The 21,474-nt window shown below is 37.2% G+C and overlaps 1 protein-coding gene across 1 annotated transcript in view; it reads right to left on the reverse strand.

The window, feature by feature from the left end:
* The window catches only part of STAB1 (stabilin 1), a 2,761,215-nt gene that overhangs the window by 444,638 nt on the left and 2,295,103 nt on the right, over positions 1–21,474 (reverse strand). The window lies entirely within an intron of this gene.

Below are 21,474 nucleotides of genomic sequence, written 5' to 3' on the forward strand. Positions count from 1 at the left end.
TATAGATAAAAAATAATATTATAAAAATAATGGTTTCTTAAAGGGAAATGTTGCTTTTAGTCAGAAATGAAATTTAAATTGTATCTTCTTAAAAGGACAAAATAAAATCAAAGAAAAAATGGCAACAAATTCTCTGTGGAAGAGTTTCCTAATGAGGACTTATCTGAAATAAATTAAGCCCTTAGCTGATTACTGCTCTTGTGTAACCTCTGAGCTGCTTCTCCTTAAGGTGGCAAGAAAGTACTGGAGAAATCTTCTCTCTCTGAATGCTAGTTTCCCTCACTGTGGCTAGCCAATCAGCAGTGAGAGTGAAGGTATGTGGGGAAGCCAGAGCTTTGTAAAGCTGGACGGGTTGTTGTTTTGTGGGCAGGAAACAACCAAGACCCCTCAGCAATGGGAAAAATTAACATGTGGCTTGGATCAAGGATTTGTAGGTTGCCTATATCCTTTTTTATTAATTTCATAACAATCCTTTTCATAGTCAAACAGATGAGGCTCATCAGACATATGAGTCTATAACTTCTTGGGTCAGTTGATACTTCATCTTTGTGCAGGGGTGACTGTTGTCCTACATTTGTCCAGCAGATAGCCTGTTTGGAGGCTGATACTGAATAATTTCTGTAGGGGGTTGTCAGGTCCTGTTTTAGGACAAGCAGTAGGCATCCTGGGTTGTTAACTGTTCTCACAGAAGCAATGTTCTTTGCCTTGGTTAGTATCTGGAGGAGTTGTTCTTGGGAAATTTGGGGGAATAGATGAAGGTATGTGATCTAAGAATGTTGTGGGGAGAGGGAGGTGAGGTTTGAGCTAACTTTATCTGCTAGTACATTTGCTATGTCCTCTGGGTCTGAGTTGGTGGCATCATTTACTATTAGCTCTGTGCAGTGCTGGGCATTTTATGTGAGATTTCTAATACAGTTAAAGAAGGCTTTGTGGTTATCTTTCACCTGGGTGGCTATTCTTACCTCATATCTGGCTTTGATTGATTTGATCAGGGTCCAGAGTTCCTTGTTTAGTTTAGCAACAGCATTTTTGGCTTGTTGAGAGTTAGATGTATTTTTGCATGCTTTGAGTTTTTCCTTTTATTATAGAGCCTATTTATATTAGTGTAACACCACATGGGCTTATTACAAAAATTGGCATTGTATTTATTTTTGATGGGGGCAGATGTGGCTATGCAGCTGTTTACATGTAAAATTTGTCATCAAAGGATTCTGCATAAGCAATGGGGTTGTCATGGTAGTGGGAGCTTTTGAATTTAGCCAGACAATCACTTATAGTAAATTGGCCTTCATGCAGTCTCTGAATACTGTGGTACTGAAGGATGTCTTCAGGTTTCAGTCTTACTGTGAATGTGACTAACTTGTGGTCAGATCTGACCAAGGAAGAGGCTGATACAACTGATGGGTAGCAGAGCTGTTTTACAGTGGTAAGGACCTGGATTTTACTGCTTCGGGTTAGTGTGAGAATTAACCGATTCAGACATTGTATTGATGAAGTCCAGAAATCTCTGTGGTTTAATACACAGTAACTCCACACTGGTGAGGTAGGAGGTAGAGGCTGAAGGGGACATGGGGGGGGGGGGATCTTGTTAGTTATGATGTGATAACGTTTTTTTTCTAGTAAGTTGGACATAGGGGTACTCCAGGTTGTTATATTGTATTTCGAGTCTGGAAGTAATGAGATTTTTGTCTTTAACAATATAGAGACTCCTCCACATTTAGTGCATTCATCTAATGTGGTGGGCCTGTATGAGTGATGCTCATTTAAGCCAAGCTCTGATGGAGTGTTTTCATTGGTCTTGAACCAGGTTTCTGTGGCAATGCATATATTAATGTTTTCCAGGGGAAGCAGGGCTTACGGGATGTGGAGTTTTTTTTTTTTTTTGAGGTTTTTTTGAGGCTCTTGGCATTGAACAACAATACTTTAATGCTGTGTGTTTTCAGTTTAGTTATGCTGGAAGCTTTAGAAAATGACATTGCTTAAAAAATGTGTTATGATAGTGGACATGGTTTTGGTGAATATATGGAGGCCTCGTAGGGAGAGCTGCAGGCTATCCCTTGCAAAGCGGGCTGATATGTATTCTACCCCCACTGAATGACACTAGAAACTTAGCCAGTTGTTGAAGTAAGTCATCTTTTGTTCAAATTGTAGCATCATTCTTGTTGAAGGTAGAATATTACTCAAGTGTAGGTTAATACATGCCTCAGACATTTATTCCAAGAGCTCTATTATGTCTGTCTTTGTATAGTGCAGAAAGTTATGTCTCAAGTCATTTACACCCACCTACACAGCAACTTCATTATGTACATGCTTATGGAGCAAGGACTTGAGTGCATATTTGATATGGTGAATCCTGGTACCTTATAGACAACTGACTATGGTGAGTGATGCATATGTGCGTTTCACTATGGAGTCACCTATGATACTGGGCTGTTCTAGATGTTTCCCTTATGGGCTTTGAAACTGAATCAATGTGACACTTAGATCTGTGTTAAATGATGGTTGTTGTCTGTGCTGTGTGTTTGTGGGTCTGTGAAGACTGCTGAGGGTACTTGATTCTTACGTTACATTTAGGAAGCCTTTGTGTTTAGGTAGTTTACTTTTATGAGCATCAGTGTATGTAGGTCTATGTGCATGGTCTGAGCTGTGTGATTGGTTTAGTATAGGGTTGTGTGGCACTGACAACCTGTTTGGTATTTTCTGATTGCTACGTGTGACAGCTTTGCCCCCAATAACATCTGTCATACAATACGTCAGCATACCAGTAAACATGGGATAACTGCTACATTGCCTCTGAATGCCCATTTCACTGCACAGCCAGATGTGAAATGCAAAGCCAGATGCTTACTAATGTGGGCTAAAAACAGAGTGGTAGAACCTAATAGGTTTGGAGTTGACTTGCTGGAATGTTTTCTGCCTAAAAGAACAATCTGTCTCCACACGAGGAACCTCTTCATACAACTGCTGAGAGAAACACTTTCATCTCACACGCAAGATACTGATTTGGGGTATACTAATGAATGTGGAGAGAGAAAATTTGGTTTGAGCACCACTCCAAGTAGGTAGCAACATAATTTGTTTAGGCTGCCTTTGAGATTTTCTTTGACATGCAATGATGTACTGCTGCGTAACTCTGTGGACACAGCTGTAACCGGGAGGAGGATTTAACTAAGGTTCTTAAGACAGAGAGAGAATTCAAAAGTAAAAGCATCTGTGTCTGTTGGATACAGCATTGCTCAGCACTACAGAGAATGTTGCCACCCCCTTTTTAAAGCTGAGTGCTAAAAATGAAAGAACCACTAAGAATGTAGCTGGAGTTCAGTCAGTAATGTCCACCCCCTGGATGGCAGCAAATTACTCCCTGCCATTGAATTACCATTACTGCCCTCAACAACTTTACACTTGGACTAGAAAACCAATTGAAAAATGTACTTTACTGTAAAAAAGTGCAAAAGTAGGAGAAACAATGGAAAGTCACTGGAAAACACTTCCATCAACTAGATGGAGCTATTATCTAACAAATTCACAAAGAAGAACAGAAAACAGAGGCTGTGTTAGCTGCAGAAAACTAGGTGACAAAGAAACACAATTTCATTTTTTTAAACTAAACTGCAGATTAATGCAAAAAGAATTAACTAGAGTGGAAAGCAAACAAATGTTTTTTACAGCTGAGTGGCTGTTCAGAGACAGAACCAGCAAGTTTAACTGAAGATACTGTAAAAAAAGTTTTGAAATTCAATTACATAAGCAACTGAAAACACCTAAACAGTGTGCAGTAATTTAGCTTACTTCCCTTTATATTTTGTGGAGAATAAACTTGAAAAACACAAACCAAACTTTATTCAGGACATATGCTTCAGCTCTATTCTCTTTAAAGTCTTTGGAAGAAACAGGAAATGGCTACCAGCAATGTTTAAACTGAGTGGTAAAAATGAAAGAGCCAATAAGAACATATCTGGAGCTCAGTCAGTAAGGTCTACCCCTCAGACAGCAGTAAATTACTCCCTGTCACTGAAAACCACTACTGTCCCAACCAATTCTACACTTAAGACTAGAAAAACAACTGCAAATGTACTTGAATGTATAAAAATGTTATAAAAGAAGGAGAAGAAAATGGAAAGTCACTGGAAAACACATATTAGCTAGAAGGAGTTGTTATCAAACACATTTACAAATGAGAACACTCAGTGTGAGAAAATGGAGGATCTATTAGCTTCAGAAACAATCAGGTGACTAAGAAAAGGACAATATTGTCTAGTATAACTAAGCTGCAGTTTAATGCAAAAAGCAGTAGTAAAAGGACAAAAAGACAGAGGAAACCATTTATATTAACTAGGATGCCATTATTTTTCCATTAGGACTTTAAACTGCAAGAAATAAGAGCTTTGATACATTTAGGAACAGGACTTCTGTGAAGTGACTCTGGAGACTTTCAACCTTTTAGAAAAGTTTTGAATGAGGTGGAAAAAAGTCAAATGACTGCATCTTGGAAATACCACATTTTTTTAATTTAGAAATGTAGCTAAGAAAAATACTAAATGTTTGGTTTATAACCTTTGACCTCAATGCACTAGAAATTAAGTGTCCTTACTTCTTTTGGAAATGTCCTGAGCATACATTTACAAAGCACAATGAACTAGATTCCTTCTCCAGGTCAAGGAGAGGCTTTGCTAAGACCATTCTCTTGGGGCTCCTGGACCCTCATCCTGGCTCCTCTCATTCATGTTAATCTAGAATAATCTACTGATATGGTTTAGATTACTGCAGCAGTGATCCGTATGAAGAACACAATACAGTTATGTAAGAAAGCTTACCATAACAGCAGATCTTGGAATGGTCACTGCTGCAGTAGTCAGTCCCTCTTCCCATCCTCCATATCTTTTGTTTTTTTTTTTTAATGCCAGCTTGGAATTTAGTTTTGTTTCCTAGCAGTGCCCTTCTCAAGGCTTTAGCCCCCCCCCCTCTCTCTATTGGCATAAAAGCTCTGAAGGTCTTGATGCCAAAACCTGATTTTTAGTCACCTCAGCTTCAACTGAGTAAAAGTTTGAGTGCATGAAAGGTGACCTGAAGCTTTGGAAGCTGGCCAATTATTATATTCTTAAGAGGCTATCACCCATATAGTTTAGTCTACTGTAGCAGCGATGCATATGAAGAACATATGTAATGAGGCTGGACATTTTGGATGGACTGCCCTATGTTTGAAAACAAAATGTAAAAATGTAAGAGGAAGAAAAAAGTAATTTGGAAATAAGACATTCTGAAGAACATTTTATTGATGAGGAAGGGGTCTTAGAGGAGATAACTGAAGAAGAAAATGAGGTTATTATTGTTGAGGATGAGATGAAGGGTGTTGGAATCATGTTAGAAAAATGTACAAATGCATGGAGAACTAAAAATGTAGTATTAGGGAATGATAAAGGAGAAAAGGCCGGTTTGTGACAGGAGAGAAAAATGGACAGTTATGGAAAATCAATTGGTGGCAGGGTAAGAAGAAGGTCACTCCACAGCAAGTACAAATATGACTCTGTCATTGTCCATGTTGGTGTGAATGACCTGAGACGTACCTCCCTGGACTATATGAAAAGAGGCATGAAGAGCTCTCCGATCTTGTAGCCCAGGCAGGTATGACCCCAGCCCTGAGTAGCATCCTGCCATTACCCAGAATGATACCGCAGTACAAGGACAAAATGATTGACTTCAACAATTGGCTAAGCTTCTGGTGACATTCTAAGGGAATCCAGTATCTGTCTGCCTGGGATGACATGGTCAACTGACCACGATGCTTTGCCAGAGATGGCCTGCACCTGTCGCCCCTGGGATTCCAGATACTGGCTAAGGCTCTTGCCAACCCTATAGTTCCTTTTTTAGGCAAGGTTCAAAAGACAAATTCAACACCATAACAGGAACAGGCAAGCAAAAACTGAGGGTGATGCTACTCAATGCTAGAAGTCTAAATCTCAAAATGCACTCACTGGAGGCACTCCTTAAAATGGAGAACATAAATATCTGTGCAGTGACTGAGACCTGGTTGAAGGCTCTAGAGACCACTCCTGCATTACCAGGCTATAACTCATTCCACACTTTTTGGCCAGCTAACCTGGACCAGATTACCAAAGGTGGAGGTTTGTCCATATTCATTAAGGATATCCACACCTCTAGGCCAAGTGCAACTAACTCTGGGCATAACTGCAATCCAAATTGTAGCTTGCTACAGATCCCCCACCATGCCCCAGGATTCCCACTCCTCTTTTCTTGATATAATGGAAAATATTAGGGATCAACCAATCACTCTAATAATGGATGATTTCAAGTACCCCACCATTAACTGGGAAAACTACTCATGTACCTACTCCTTCACTCAACGCTTTCTGGAATTCATAAATTCCAATGCCCTGGATCAACTTATTCACAATCCCACCGGGGGCAACAATATCCTAGATCTAGTCATTACCAACATGAGTGACCTCGTTGGTCAGATCTGACTATAAGCTAATCACACTAGATATCCGCATCCCACCCCCACCCACCATTAAGGAAACCACGGTAAAACATTTCTCCAAAGCCAACTTCATGCTTCTTAAGACAGACGTGGTGAACTTCATGACACCCATGCAGATGGACAATACAGTTACGACTGCTGAATCCTACACAAATGCACTCTATAAGCACTTACAGGAATGCATGGATTGTCTATCCCAAACAGAACCAAGACACTATCCTCCAAAAAAAGGAAGCCAATCTGGTGGTCCCCTGCCATAAACAAACTCTACAACAGAAGGAAGAAACTGTTGCAAAAGAGAGTAAAATCCCATGAGTGGAGGAGCTCCTTGGTCAGCCTCAGTAAGAAGCTGAGATCTCTTATAAGATCCTCCAAAGCTAGCTATGAAAACAAAATCTCCACTGTTCTAAGGGCAACCACAAAGCATTCTATAGCTATGTCAAGAATCTCAATGGCAACACCCAGATCTGCTCTGAGTCACAGCACAACGGCAAGAAAATTACAAAAACAACTGATATTGTCAACATCCTGGCAGACAGGTTCAGTGCTAACTTTACCGCCCTCTCACCCCCTAAAGGGCCCATATCTATACAGGAAGAATGCAGCGTCCCTGTAATCACATCTCTGCAGGTAAAAGCTGCACTCTCTAAAACCAAAAACACAGCATCTATGGGACCAGACAACATCCCAGGCTGCGTTTTACACGGACTTCAGAATGAACTGGCTCCCCACCTAAGCACCATGTTCAATCATAGTCTCACATCAGACTTTGTGCCCACTGAATGGCACACAGCAACAGTTAACCCACTCCAGAAAGGGGAAGCCACCACTGATCCTGGGAACTACTGCCCTATTAGCCTGATGAGCCTGGTCTGCAAGGCCATGGAACTTATCATCATGGAACTCATAAACAAAGACATTGGTAACCTCCAAACTCTGGACCCCACCCAGTTCGGGTTTGTGAAAGGCAGATCAATCCTTCTGAACCTAATTGACTTCTTTGAGGCAGTCACCAATGCCATAGACGAGGGTAAGGTGGTTCACACAGTCTATCTTGACCTCGCCAAGGCTTTCAACACTATCCTCCATTCTGGAATTATAGCTAAACTCACTAAACTAGGTATAAATCCCTATGTCACAAGATGGGCTGCCAACTGGCTCACTGACAGAACCCACACTGTAAAAGTTGCAGACTCCAAACCTGACTTCAAACCAGTGACAGGTGGAGTACCACAGGGTTCAGTCCTGGGACCTCTCCTGTTTGGTATCTACTTCTCTGAAGTACAGGCTAACACAGAAGGCCTCTGGCTAATGAAGTTCACAGATGACTGCAAACTAGGAGCCATAGTTGAGTCCCCAAATGATGTGGACATCCTACAGAAGGGCCTCACTAAGACAGAGGCCTGGTGTCAGAGGCATGACCTTAAGCTCAATGCCAAAAAGTATATTGTCATCCCCTTTGGTAAAAACTCTGTACCCATGAACTACCACATAAACTGCAGTCTACTTAATGCCAAATGTGTGATAAGAGACCTTGGGACCCAGGTGGACAGTAGTCTCTCCTTTGATAATCACATCGCCACAGTAGTCAGGTAATCCTTCTATGTGGCACACCTCATCACAAAAGGGTTCTCATCCAGGAAAAAAGAGGTCATTGTTCCCCTCTACTTGGCACTCATTAGACCCATTATAGACTACAAGGCCCCTTTTGGAATGTACCTCACAAGACATCTGCAGCAGCTGGAAAGGCCACAGAAGTACCTCACAAAGAGGATTACTGGCCTCAAACAGATGTCCTACACTGACCGTCTCAAAAACTCCAGCTTTACTCTGTAGCATATCGCCTACTCTGAGGTGATCTCTGCATAACATATAAAGCTATGTTAAACCCAGAGCTGTTGGACATGCTCCACTTAAACAAATCCTAATCCCTCCGAGCTACAAGCTCTAGGGACCTAAACCTTGTCACCACAATAAACAGAACATGCCAGAGGGATATGTCCCAGAGACTTCCCATAGTCTGGAACAGACCACTTATCTATGTCAAATAAAGCTCCTCATTAGCACTCTTCAAGAAAAATCTTGATGAGTGGATGGGAAATAGGAAATTCACCAAGGGATCACCTCTGTATCTCTGCTCGACAGGAGCACATGAAATTAACTTTTTTGGGTGTCATAACCCAGGGAACCTTGTTGGCTAGGCTTACGTAGGCCTAGTACCTACCTATGAACAAAGGAAAAATCTGGAGGTAATAAGGAAAGAACAAGGAAAATATAATATTTATACTTTTAAATTTTAATAGTTTTAGAAATTAAGTTAGAGGATTAGCAGTAACTGAATGGTGTAAACAGTTAAATATGGGTGTTATATTTTTATTGGACAAAAAACAAGTAAGAAAAGAAAAAAGAGAAATAAAAAGGATGCTTTATGGGGTATGATAAGAAGTGAAGAGATAAAAATTTTGGATGCTCCAGTATTCATATCAGGAAGAATAGTGTTATGTGACATGACCACTTCTGACCAACATGTCCCTGTTGTTGTAAGACAGTCCTATATTGCACAGCCTATAAACAAAGAGATTGTGTCTTGATCTAGGGATGTCATTGTTCCCCTTTACATTAGGTCAGTCATTGAATATAATGCACCCTTTGGCATGTATATGTCCAGACACATGCTACAACTGGAGTGCCCACAGAGATAAATTAATAAAAGGATACAAGGTCTAAACAACATGTCCTGCATGGACTTACTCAAAGCCCTGTCACTATACTTGGTATCCTACAGACTGGTAAGAGGTGACCTGTTTCTAACATGCAAGACATCCTCAGACCCATTAGTTATGGATTTACTGCACATCAGCAAATCAACTGGCATCAGAAATCCTTAGTCTAGTAATGGAAACCTCTTCTGCAACATTAACAGAATGATTTGGAGGGACAAGGACATTTTGCAGTAGATACCACAGACTACCCAGTCACATAAAACAAAGTTCACCCCTGTCCATTTTCAAGTGCACCTTAGACTTATGAATGGGAAACAGATGATTTTCCCCAGGACTGCTCCTGCACTACTAATGGACAGATGCACTCTTACATGCTTTATCACATGCATGGGTCTCCTCAAGTTATCTATGGTATAATTCTAGTTATTGTCATTAGGGGTAATATATAATTATTGACCATGGGATGAGTAAGGCCAATCTATAACCAAATGGGATAGGGTATTTCAAGCACAAAAAGGGAATTTGGCTAGACATAATATGGCCTGCAAAGGCAGCTACTCAAGTACTTAACTATGAAACTATAAGGAAAAGGGAAGGATGTGTAAAATATGTGCAATGTATGCATACACAAATATGATGGAGAAAAAATGTTTGAATGACTAAAAAAATTGTGTTAGTTGTTGTTGTTTGTCTTTCAGCTTTTTCCCGGCAAGGGGTCGCCACACTGGAACTCCGGTCCGCTAATGATTGGCAGTAGATTTTTTACGAAACGCCCAACCTTCAACGAAGGCACGCCCATTTACGCACGCATGTCTTTCAAATGCTACCCAACCGCGGTGAGGACATGCAGACTCCATACAGAAGGCACTCACAAGCCAAGCCGAGAATCGAAAGGGCGAACCTCTTGCTATGAGATAACAATGCTACTGCTGTCAGAAGTCAGTGAATGTCAATAATTATGGTAGGAGATTATAACTATAATTTAAAAAAAGGAAAGGTGAAAATAATCGAAGATAATAAGGTGACAGGAAAAAAGGAGAGACTGGGCTTATCAAAGGGGGATATTTAAAACCGTGACCGAGTAATTATGTAATCAAAGGAGATGAGGGAACTAATGGGAGATGTGAAAGTTAATATATTTTCAGATTATAAAGCACTTCAGGCTTTAACAAGTGGCAATTTATAAATATAAGAGAAGGTAATTAAGAAAGCAGAAATAAAAGTGAAAAGGGAAGAATATGATAAGAACATATGATAGGGAGTGTACATTATGAGAGCTAGAGTCAATGATGGGTTGTAAACAAGCATATTCAATCATAGAAAAAAGACAAAGAAAAAAAGGAAAGAATATAATGACATTTTTAACAGATTTGAAAATGAGGTCAAATGGGAGATAATACAGCAAGAGAAATAAAGAGGCAATTGTGTTAGAAAAGGCATTGAGAAGTAAAGTTAATATTATATAGGCAAATATTTTTTAAAGGGGAAGAAAAAAGAAATTTCACCTTAATAGAGAAAACAGGTTAAAATAAGGGCAGGAAAATTAATGTAATTTTTGATGAAAAAGGTGATAATAAATATGAACTTGACAACATTATGAACGTGGGGTAAAACAATGTATAGGGAAGAAACATGAAAAAGGGTATTTGCAACTGCAGATTATCAACTTTAGGTAAAAGGGACTATAGCATTTTATGTGAATAATGCAAAAAATGAAGTGATGGGGATGGAGTGTTTGGTATTAAAGGTAGAGATGTAAAAGAAATGTTAATAGTTAAAAAATAGAAATATGATATATAATTTTAAGAACAGTTTTGTATGATGACTTTAATGTGATGTCATGATTTAGGGAGTTTCTATTGGTTGGGGACATCATGTGATTGATTCAAATGTATTTATAACAGTGTCTTGGTTTGTATTTTATTCATTGTGAAGAAGTTTATTGTTATACTCTGACGAAAGCGCTAAATTGGATTGTACTATAAAGTTTTGTGTTTTATCGCGACTTTCATGTGTTGGTATTATTTTGGTGATTTCATACTGGTTCCAGTGTGTTTTCCAAATTAAAATACTCATGTGATGTAGGAAAATATTTGATAAAATAAGTCACAAAATCATGTGGAAGATTCTTAAGGAATATGGAATAAGTAAAAGAACAGTGAAAGTTATAAAAACACGTGATACAAATTCTTGGATGAAGATTACGGTAAATAGATGCTTTGGGAAAATGTTAAAATAAAAAGGGGAGTCAAGAAAGAGTGGCCACTAAGTATGTGATTATTTGAGCTGTTGAAGAATGCAATAATTCAGACTTTTAAGTGTGAACTAAAGGATATGGTTTGAGAAATTAGTGAAAGTGTTATAATGGCAACTTGTTTCAGATATGCTGATGATATGGTTATTGTGGCAAAAATAAAAGGTGGATGAATGAAGTGACTATAAAGATTGAGAAATTAAGAAAAGTTTGGCTGCAGTTAAATAAGATAAAAAGTAAGATATTTAGAGCAATAAAAAGAGAAATAGAATTTATTATACCAGAAAATAAGTCTAATAGGTGTGGCATCTAGGGAGTATGAACATGTAGTGGATCAAACACTGTAAGAAACTTTCCACCAGGTCTTCTCAGTGGAATGACTACAAAAAGTACTCCCCAGGTTTGAAACAATATGAACTTAGTACTGGTATTAGCTGTTATAAAACTAAAACTTAAAAAAAGAGAAAAATATATATGTAAAATAAATAAATAAAAACAAAGCTGACTACTCAAATACATCTCTTAAACTTAATAAATCCAATCCGGGATATGTTGAATTCACAGTTTATTATTAAGCACAGACAAGTGATCCATAAGACTTAATGGTTAATGCATTTAAGAATACAAACTTAAACAGCAGTTGAAGTGGGAGTGGTAAAGATTCCACTGCAAATACAAATCAGTACAGCTGTAGTAAAATGACAACCCCCACTCCTTCCCTTAAAATAAAGTAATAAAAAGGATGAAAGCTATCTTAAAATACCATGTTATTCAACATTCCTAAAAAATCTCTGTCTCTCTATTTATTTATTTATTGCATCCTTATAAAACAAAAATCATAATAATGAAATAAACTAAAATTATGTTTTCACCACATTAATTTACTCAAATCTTTTAGCTAAAATTGCTTTCGGTACTTCTTCAAGTCTGTGCACACTAGAAATTCCAAGTTTTGCTGTCTGTGCAAATGTAATTATCAATCAGAAGTAAGAAACAGCTCAAACTACTAAAAAAAATCAAACTCATTTATATTAACAATACCTAGATTCAATTCTAAGAGCAACAGATTTGTAAATTATAAATTATAAATATGGAAATGTGAAGATAAACTAACACAAAACCCTGTGTTTAAGTTGTATTTAAGTCTTATTTAAGAGTTATATACTTTAGGTAGACAATGCAAGCTTCGTATGTAAACAACGTATGTGACAATCTGTGCAGGGCAAACAGAAAAAAATATGTAATGTAAGTCCCATTTGAAACCTCTGAGCTTAAAATATAAAAACACATGATGTGCACAAACGAGGGTTATAGAGGTATAGTTTCCAGTATGTATCAATATATAAAAGTGTATAACATGTGTGCAGCAAAAGTTTTAAATTCATTATATGTTCGATGTCACAGAAACTTTCCACATGCACAAAGGGGCTATATTTTTACAGTGTCTGAAAACAGAATGAAAAAAATGCATCAAATATTACCATTTAAATTCTAGCTACTTTTACAAAACAGAGCCAATGGAAAATGTATATGACCAATTTGAGTGACTGTTAGGCATCATCAAGAGAGAATCAAGTAAAGAAGGAAAAAAAAAAAAATATATATATATATATATATATATATATATGGGTCTACGACTAATGACCGAAACGACGATTCCCCGACAGGATATTCACCGACGCGAGATGACCGACAGGTAAGTTTACCGACAGGGTTATTTGCCGACAGCGGAAAGACCGACAAGGGAATGTGCGATCGCGACCCGGTAAGTGTGCGACGGTGACGGAGTTAGGAGCGGTCAGGTAAGTGCTCGAGATTGTGGGATGTCGGGTTAGGCTGTGGGAAAGGTGAGTGTGTGTTTGTGTCGGAGGTATGGTTTGGGTAAGGTAAGTGTGTGTTAGTGAGGGACTGTAGTTTAGGGACGGGTTAAGTGAGTTAGGGTTAGGGTGCAGGTAGGTGATGTGTGTGTTAGTGTCGGAGCTTGGGCTAGGGGTGGGTTAAGTGAGTTAGGGTTAGGGTGCAGGTAGGTGATGTGTGCGTTAGTGTCGGAGCTTGGGCTAGGGGTGGGTTAAGTGAGTTAGGGTTAGGGTGCAGGTAGGTGATGTGTGCGTTAGTGTCGGAGCTTGGGCTAGGGGTGGGTTAAGTGAGTTAGGTTAGGTGCAGGTAGGTGATGTGTGCGATAGTGTCGGAGCTTGGGCTAGGGGTGGGTTAAGTGAGTTAGGGTTAGGGTGCAGGTAGGTGATGTGTGCGATAGTGTCGGACCTTAGGGTTAGGGTTTGGGTCAGGGCTAGTGTGTATGCTATGTAGTGTAGTGTGTTGTTTACTTTCCGTGTGTCGGTGTACTGATGTTCGGTGTTTTGCGTTGTCGGGTTTGTGTGATGTCGGTCATTTGGTGTCGGTGAGTTTTGTGTCGGGGAATCGTCGTGTCGGTGTTTAGTAGTAGACCCATATATATATATATATAAATGTAAATGTTCGTTTGTTCAAAATCTTAAATCTCCGAAAGTTCTTCACCGATTGCTTTGAAATTTTCACACAATGTTGCATTCGAATACGCGCATGTTTTTATATACCTACTATTATATAGATGTCACACGTTGCATTCGAATACGCGCGTGTTTTTATATACCTACTATAGATTCTATATATTTGTATACAAATATGCAATTTTATATGCTTTTGTTATAACTTTCTTACTTCTTTTTCAGTTCCATCGATCTCCTTTAGTTCATCCAAATAATGCCTCGCAGAAGATCAAACTTAGGTCATCATACTCGCGGAGCGGAAGCAGTTCGACGAGTAATTGCAAATCAAACTGAGGAAGAATGGGCAACAGCAAATGAGCAAAACAGACAAAGAATGGCTCAAATACGTGCTGAGGAAGCAGCAGAGTGATGTGCAGCCAGACTTGAGGATGCACGGTTGCGAGCACGGTGATAGCATTCTGCAGATTCAGATCTGCTTCGTTCTCCTCGATCGACATCAGCGAACGAAATAAATGCTTGCCTGAAATACTCTACTTTATGGCGACATGTAAAGACATTAAAATTAACTACAAATATGCATGTCCAGCTGCAAAACGATCAATCAGCTGAGATATTCTCACATCAATTGCTGGAAATTGGGAACAGAAAGGTGCTGGTTGATCTGACATCAGGACGAATTTCATTGCCTCATAATTTCTGCAATTTAGTGACGTCAAAAGAAGAATTGGTTGAAAAGGTATTTCCCAATATTCAAACCAATTATAAGAATCATGATTGGCTGACTGAACGAGCTATTCTTGCAGCCAAGAACAAAGACGTCTACGAACTTAACAATATTATTCAGTCTAACATTTAAAGTGAGGCAGTCACATACAAGTCCGTCGACACTGTTGTGGAAGCAGATGAAGTGGTTAATTATCCAACAGAATTTTTGAATTCACTCGATCTGCCAGGGATGTCACCGCACGTACTGCAATTGAAAATCGGCGTGCCACTTATCATGTTGCGAAATATCAACCAGTCAAAGCTTTGCAACAGCATGCGGCTTGCAGTAAAAAAATTAATGAGCAACGTCATAGAAGCAACAATCTTGACAGGACCTTTCAAAGGTGAAGATGTCCTCATTCCTTGCATTCCTATGATTCCAATGGATATGCCATTTCAATTTAAGAGATTGCAATTCCCAATTCGACTGGCGTTTGCAATCACCATCAACAAAGCTCAGGGCCAATCTTTAGAATTGTGTGGTTTAGATCTACACATGGATTGCTTCTCACATCGACAATTATATTTTGCGTATTCTAGAGTCAGCAAACCAGACAATCTCTATATCTGCACAGACAATGGAAAAACAAAAAATATTGTATACCCACAAGCATTGTGAAATTAAACATATTAGAAACATGTGCTTTCTCTTTTCTTTCTTTTCCATTTAACCAGACTGAGCCACAGCAACGCGTGGCCGGGTACAGCTAGTATATATATATATATATATATATATATATATATATATATATATATATATATATATATATATATATATATATATATACATAAATATATATATATATATATATATATATATATATATATATATATATATATATATATATATATATATATAGTTTCACTTCATAATCTTGACATGCTGAAATAGCAAATTTCAGCATTCCGAGACCATGAAGCTGAAAATTCAGAATGCCGAAAGTGCATAAGAGCGAACTTGAATATCCATCGAATATTTCTAGTACGTTGCGTGTAGTCTTATGGTGCCTGAAATTGCAGGGATGTGACTGTTTGTGTGTGTTTCTGTATATATTGTATGTGTGGGTAAGGGTAGGGAGGTGTAAGTGTGAGTGTGAGTGCTGGATTTGTTGGTGTTTGTCTATGTGTGATGCGTATTTTTGTGCGAGCAAGTGGAGAATGCCATGGTGTGAGGTTTTTTTTTTATGTTATGTGTGATCTCAGCGTTGGTATATATAAATAGAGGGGGTGTGGGGAGCGCTTATATGTAGTGTAGGGTTGTGTGGTATGTGTGCTGTGGGTGGAATGGTGTGTATGTTATGTGGTGCATGTTTGTTCGTGATTGTGTGATTCGTGGTTGTGGAATTCGGTATCTTGAATGGTTCAGCTTCATGATCTCGGAATGCTGAAATTCAGTATTTTAGCATTTTGAGATTATGACGTGAAACCATATATATATATATATATATATATATATATATATATATATATATATATATAAACAGAACATAGACAATCTAGCACTAGTCAGCAGTAGCTGTCTAAGCAATATACATGTTATTAGTGTCATTCAATGTCATCTATATTAGATTCAGAACTAAACTAGAAGTAAATCTAAATATTCCTAATGTAAGTTAATACTTTTAAAATTCTAGTGTGACACTGACAAATGAAAACTGGATCAAAAAAATTCAAAAAATACAATATGTATATATCTATATATATATATATATATATATATATATATATATATATATATATATATATATATAATGAAATGAATAAAAAATACATACAATAAGCAATCTGTAAACTTTGTGTTTGAATGTCCCATATAAACCATAACATTGTATGTAATTTTCAAAGTTTCAGCACACTTTTCAAAGAACAATTGTAATTCAGTCTTGGAGGATGAAAGGAGTTCAGCCTAAGTTGCCAAACTAATTTCTGTCTTTCCAGGATGTTGCTGAGATCACCTTCTAGGAACTTAGGCTCTAGTTTCTCAAGTATCTGGAAGATGAAGCCAGTGTATATTTTATGAGTGATCAAATGCTTAGAGAGAGAGCATTATTATAACATTTAGCTCACATTTCAGCCAGTTGTCCTGGAATTCTTTTTAATTTGTTCATGTTTTTTCCAACATATAACATCTCACAACTGTCACACTGAGGCTTGTAGACAACAAATGTAGAATTACATTCCCCACCAGCATTAGTTTTCGTTTTTTTCTGCAGGTATGGGCATATAAATGAAAAAAATAATCGTCCTCCATTATGTAGTCACAAAAAGTAGAATTTTGTCCACATTTCTTAGTTCTTCTGTCTGTAGCTGAATATAATAATCTGCATGGTTGTTATTCTCCTTAAGGATCTACATCCAAAATCCTACTCTCTCATTTTTTTTTCATATTTCTTGAACTTTCCCTTGCTTCAACAACATTCCTTTCCACTTTGAATTATAACCTTCTGCTTGTGTCCATGCGTGTGTGTGTGTGTGTGTGTGTGTGTGTGTGTGTGTGTGTGTGTGTGTGTGTGTGTGTGTGTGTGGGCCTACTTCAAAAGATCTAAGTACCAGAATATCGAAGATGGATTCTTCGAGATGACATTGGCGGATCTTCACATCATTGAACTCCCAGAACAGCAAAAACGAATCCTGGGAAAAGAATGACAAGACTACCAGGACAACACAACAAAAAATGAAGCAAGAAAACGCTCCAAAGTGGGGGGCATATACCAAGTCTGAGATCGCACTACAGTGAGGAAAGGGCAAAGTTCACCATGGTGGCAAAGTGGTTCTTTTCCCGAGGTTAGTTTTCACTGTTCTGGGTGTTCGATGTTGCAAAGATTTGGCAATGTCATCTCGATGAATCTGTATTCGACATTCTGGTCAGGTTATACTAAACCATTTTATTCTATTGAAATGATCAACTTATCCCACTTAACTCTTGCCCATTTTCCCTCCCTGATAAATTTCTTCAGTTCTTTACTGTCAACAACTTCTCCTCTGGTTGATTAAAATATAGCCAGTCTGTATGTAAAACTAATAGGACTCAAAACATTGTCTCTGCTTGAATCTTGCTATCCATATCGATAAACAAGAGCTTTCAGTTTCTCATTTTTGTATTATCTTTTGTTTAGTCTCATCCCACTATCCTTTGCAGCCACAATAGAAGCCTTTTTATCCCATATGCTTAAATACTTCATCTTATTGTATCACAATAAATATGGGCACTACTGATCCAATTTGTATGTGGATATATAATTTATGGTTATAGCATTTGTTGTATCTTCATTAATTTTATATCCTGAAAAGACTTGAAAATGTCTTAAAATGTTCCATAACACTGAGATTTCCTTTTTTGGATTTATTAGGTACAAAATAATATCATCTGCAAATAAAGCCAACTTTTCTTCATTGCCATACCAATTATATAAATTGAATTTCTGAGTCCCATATTTTGTTTACCAAAAGCTCTAAATATAAAGTATAAAGCAAATAACAAAGGGGAAAGAGGGCACCCCTGCCACATTCTTATCAGACAGGAACCAGAGATTTGAACATTTTTATTAATTTTATTGGATAAAGTACATGTAGAAAGTACTATGACATACAATTGATGGAAAAAATAAAATGCACAGAATGTAACAAAGAAGAAACAAAACATTTTTCATTTAATGTGAAACAAGTAAAAAATGGAATATGTTTAAGTAGGAATATAAGTGGAAGGGATTTCGAAATATAAATGTGGAAATTATTTTATACTGGAATTATAGAAAGGAAATATGAAGTAAAAAATGAATGAAATTTTGTTGTTGTAATACAGATGTTATGGAATTAAAGATGTGAAATAAAATGATGGCTGTACAGAAAGGGATGGGGTAGATAAAAGAGCATAATAAAAGGAAAAAAAAAATATTCTGATTTGACAGGATAATAAAAGTGTTTATTTTTAATTATGATTGTTTTTCTTCTGTTAATGAAGTCTGAAAAATATGGAAAGAAAGTTTGGAAATGTAAAAATGGGACTGCAAATAATATATATATATATCTATGGGTCCCCTACAAAATACCGAACGCTCAGAATCCCGACACCCAAATTACCGAGACCAGAAGCCCGATACCCCACATTACTGAAAGACAAGAAGCACAAAATTCAAAATCCCGATGTTAAGGGATATTGAGTTAGCGCTTCTGGAGTTGTGGTTCAGGTAAGTATCTGTGTGTAAGTGTGTTTGTGAGGGGCTTTAGTGTGTGTTAGTGTATGTTGCGACTGTGGTGTGTGTGTGTGTGTGTGTGTGTGTGTGTGTGTGTGTGTGTGTGTGTGTGTGTGTGTGTGAGGGACTGTAATGTTTGGATGTGAGTTTGTCTTGTGTGTGTGTTTGCGTGATCTCTGAGTTAGAATATTAAAGTGGGGGGTGTGGGAGGTGCAGCCCCCCTTCTTAACTATAGTGTAGGGTTGTTTGGGTTTGGGGGGACACTGTGTGTATGTGTATGTGTGTACTGTATGTGTGTTGATCATTTGCGATTTTGAATTTCGAGCTTGTGGTCCGTCAGTCTTCTCATATTTTTGGGTATTTGGTCTCGGGATTACCGGCGTCAGTCTTGTGAGTTTTCGGTCTTTCGTAGTGAACCCATATATATATATATATATATATATATATATATATATATATATATATATATATGGTAAATAATGAAAATAAAGCAACCCTACTCTTCTTTTGACAAGTGGATCTTTTACATCCATCTTAGCTTCATGCATCAGTTTAAAATCTCATATTAAGGACTTGTTTGATATGTTGGTAAAATGTGACTTTTGGTGAACTTTTAACTTGCATATCAATACAGCAGCAGTTTGTTCTAAGATTTCTTCTGTTAATATATATTAGTTTACTTGTTATGCTATTATGTATTTGTCAGATATATTTTATTATAATTGTTAGTGAGTAAAAAAAGAGAAAGCTCAAGCACCTGGCCCACGAAGAAGCTGACATATACAATAAAGTTTGCATTAGTCAATGGATAATAAAAATAAAATAATTAAACAATGAGAAATTGCAATGGGTGATGTGCAGTTGGGGTTCGTCTCTCCTGCTAAACTTCTCTTTGTTTGATATATTGGTAAAAGCTGACATTTGGTGAATTTTTAGCTTACATCTTAAACCATGCAATTTGTTTTAAGATTGTTTCTGTCAATATGTATTAATTTACTTTTTATTTTATATATATATATATATATATATATATATATATATATATTGTAATTTTTAGTGTGTAAAAAGCAAAACAAAACACAAATTATTCATCCAAGTACTTGAAATATTTAGCAAAAATGTTTAATTAAGGGAAAACAAAATATCTCAAAACAATTTGCAGAGGATTTCAAACTGCAACCTCAAGTAAAATAATTGGATCTAACATAAAATTTCCTGTCCAGCTTAGGACAGATTCATGATAATTTGATGTAATCTTCTTCATAATGCTTTCTGGTAATTTTTTTCTTGAACTTGGGAGAGAGAGCTTCTATTCATCTAGCTAGTTGGTTATGTAGGAAGAAAATTTTATACAGGAAATCTCTTGTGGCTTAGTCCATGAGTGGATATAAAGTTTACTTTTTGGTTACCTGATATCAGATGATAAAATTTAAGCTTCTGAACATTTCTGTACCTTTTTGATTTTCCACAGTTCCCATTTTTATTCAGTATGACATTAAAGTGTGGTGCAGTTCTACCTTGCAGATATATTTTTACATAACTGATTCTATGCACATCAGTCTTTTGCTCCATATTTTTAACATTAAACAGTACTGGACAAATATATGGACATTACATAATCTGTTTCTTACTGTTTGATATAAGTTCTGGCAACTCTTTATCTACTTTTATCCTCTCTCTACTGTCTTCTCATAGATTACCATGCAATCCAATGGTTACAACATTAAAATTTCCTGGGGCCCTGAATGCACATGAGTTAATGCACTTGTGACCAAATTAACATCTTTGCTGATACATTACACTGGAGAAAACTAACTAGTAAAGATTCTGATCTCTAGTTAACCACTCATATGAGATGCTTATTAGTTCTGGTTTTAAGTGTCTTTCAAGCAAACCAGGCCTCGCTTAAGAAGACTCTTGGTTTGCTATAGTGGCATTGGAATGAAGCTGAGTTTTTTTGTTTCACAGTTTATTACTAATGTTAAATGTTTGCTGATATTGTAGTATATTGGTAGAGTTAAAGCAGTAAGCTAGTTGCTAATGAACTTCATACTGTATACCTGGGTTTGATTCACAGAGTCTCTTGTGTTTTATGCAAGCCATTTAACTAGACAAATGCTTTTGGGTGGTCACTGAAAGCATGCAGTTGGGCCTAGTGGGTTTAACACATCTAACAGATACTGTTGTGATCATGAAGGTGCTGGTGGAATCATTGCTCTTAATGAAACACATACAGATGCTGGCAGATAACTTGGTTATTTCTTTAAGGTAACCTTGATTTTAATGAGAAGCTTCATGCTACTTATTTATTTACAGATTTATTTCACTTTACATATACATATCTATTATTTTTTATGTTTTTTTTCACTGAATTATCACTTAAGACACAGGCAAACTTACATTTATATAAAATAAATGAATCATGTTAACCTGTTCACAGTTATAAACATTATACATCACATACATTCTTTTCTACAATTATAATCTATCCAGCATTACATAAATTGCTCACTTCCTGCCTTTCCTTAAATTTCATTCCTCCTCCGAAATGTTA

Source organism: Protopterus annectens, chromosome 7.part1, assembly GCF_019279795.1.
Source record: "Protopterus annectens isolate FY-2018-M chromosome 7.part1, PAN1.0, whole genome shotgun sequence".
Lineage (NCBI taxonomy): Eukaryota > Metazoa > Chordata > Ceratodontiformes > Protopteridae > Protopterus > Protopterus annectens.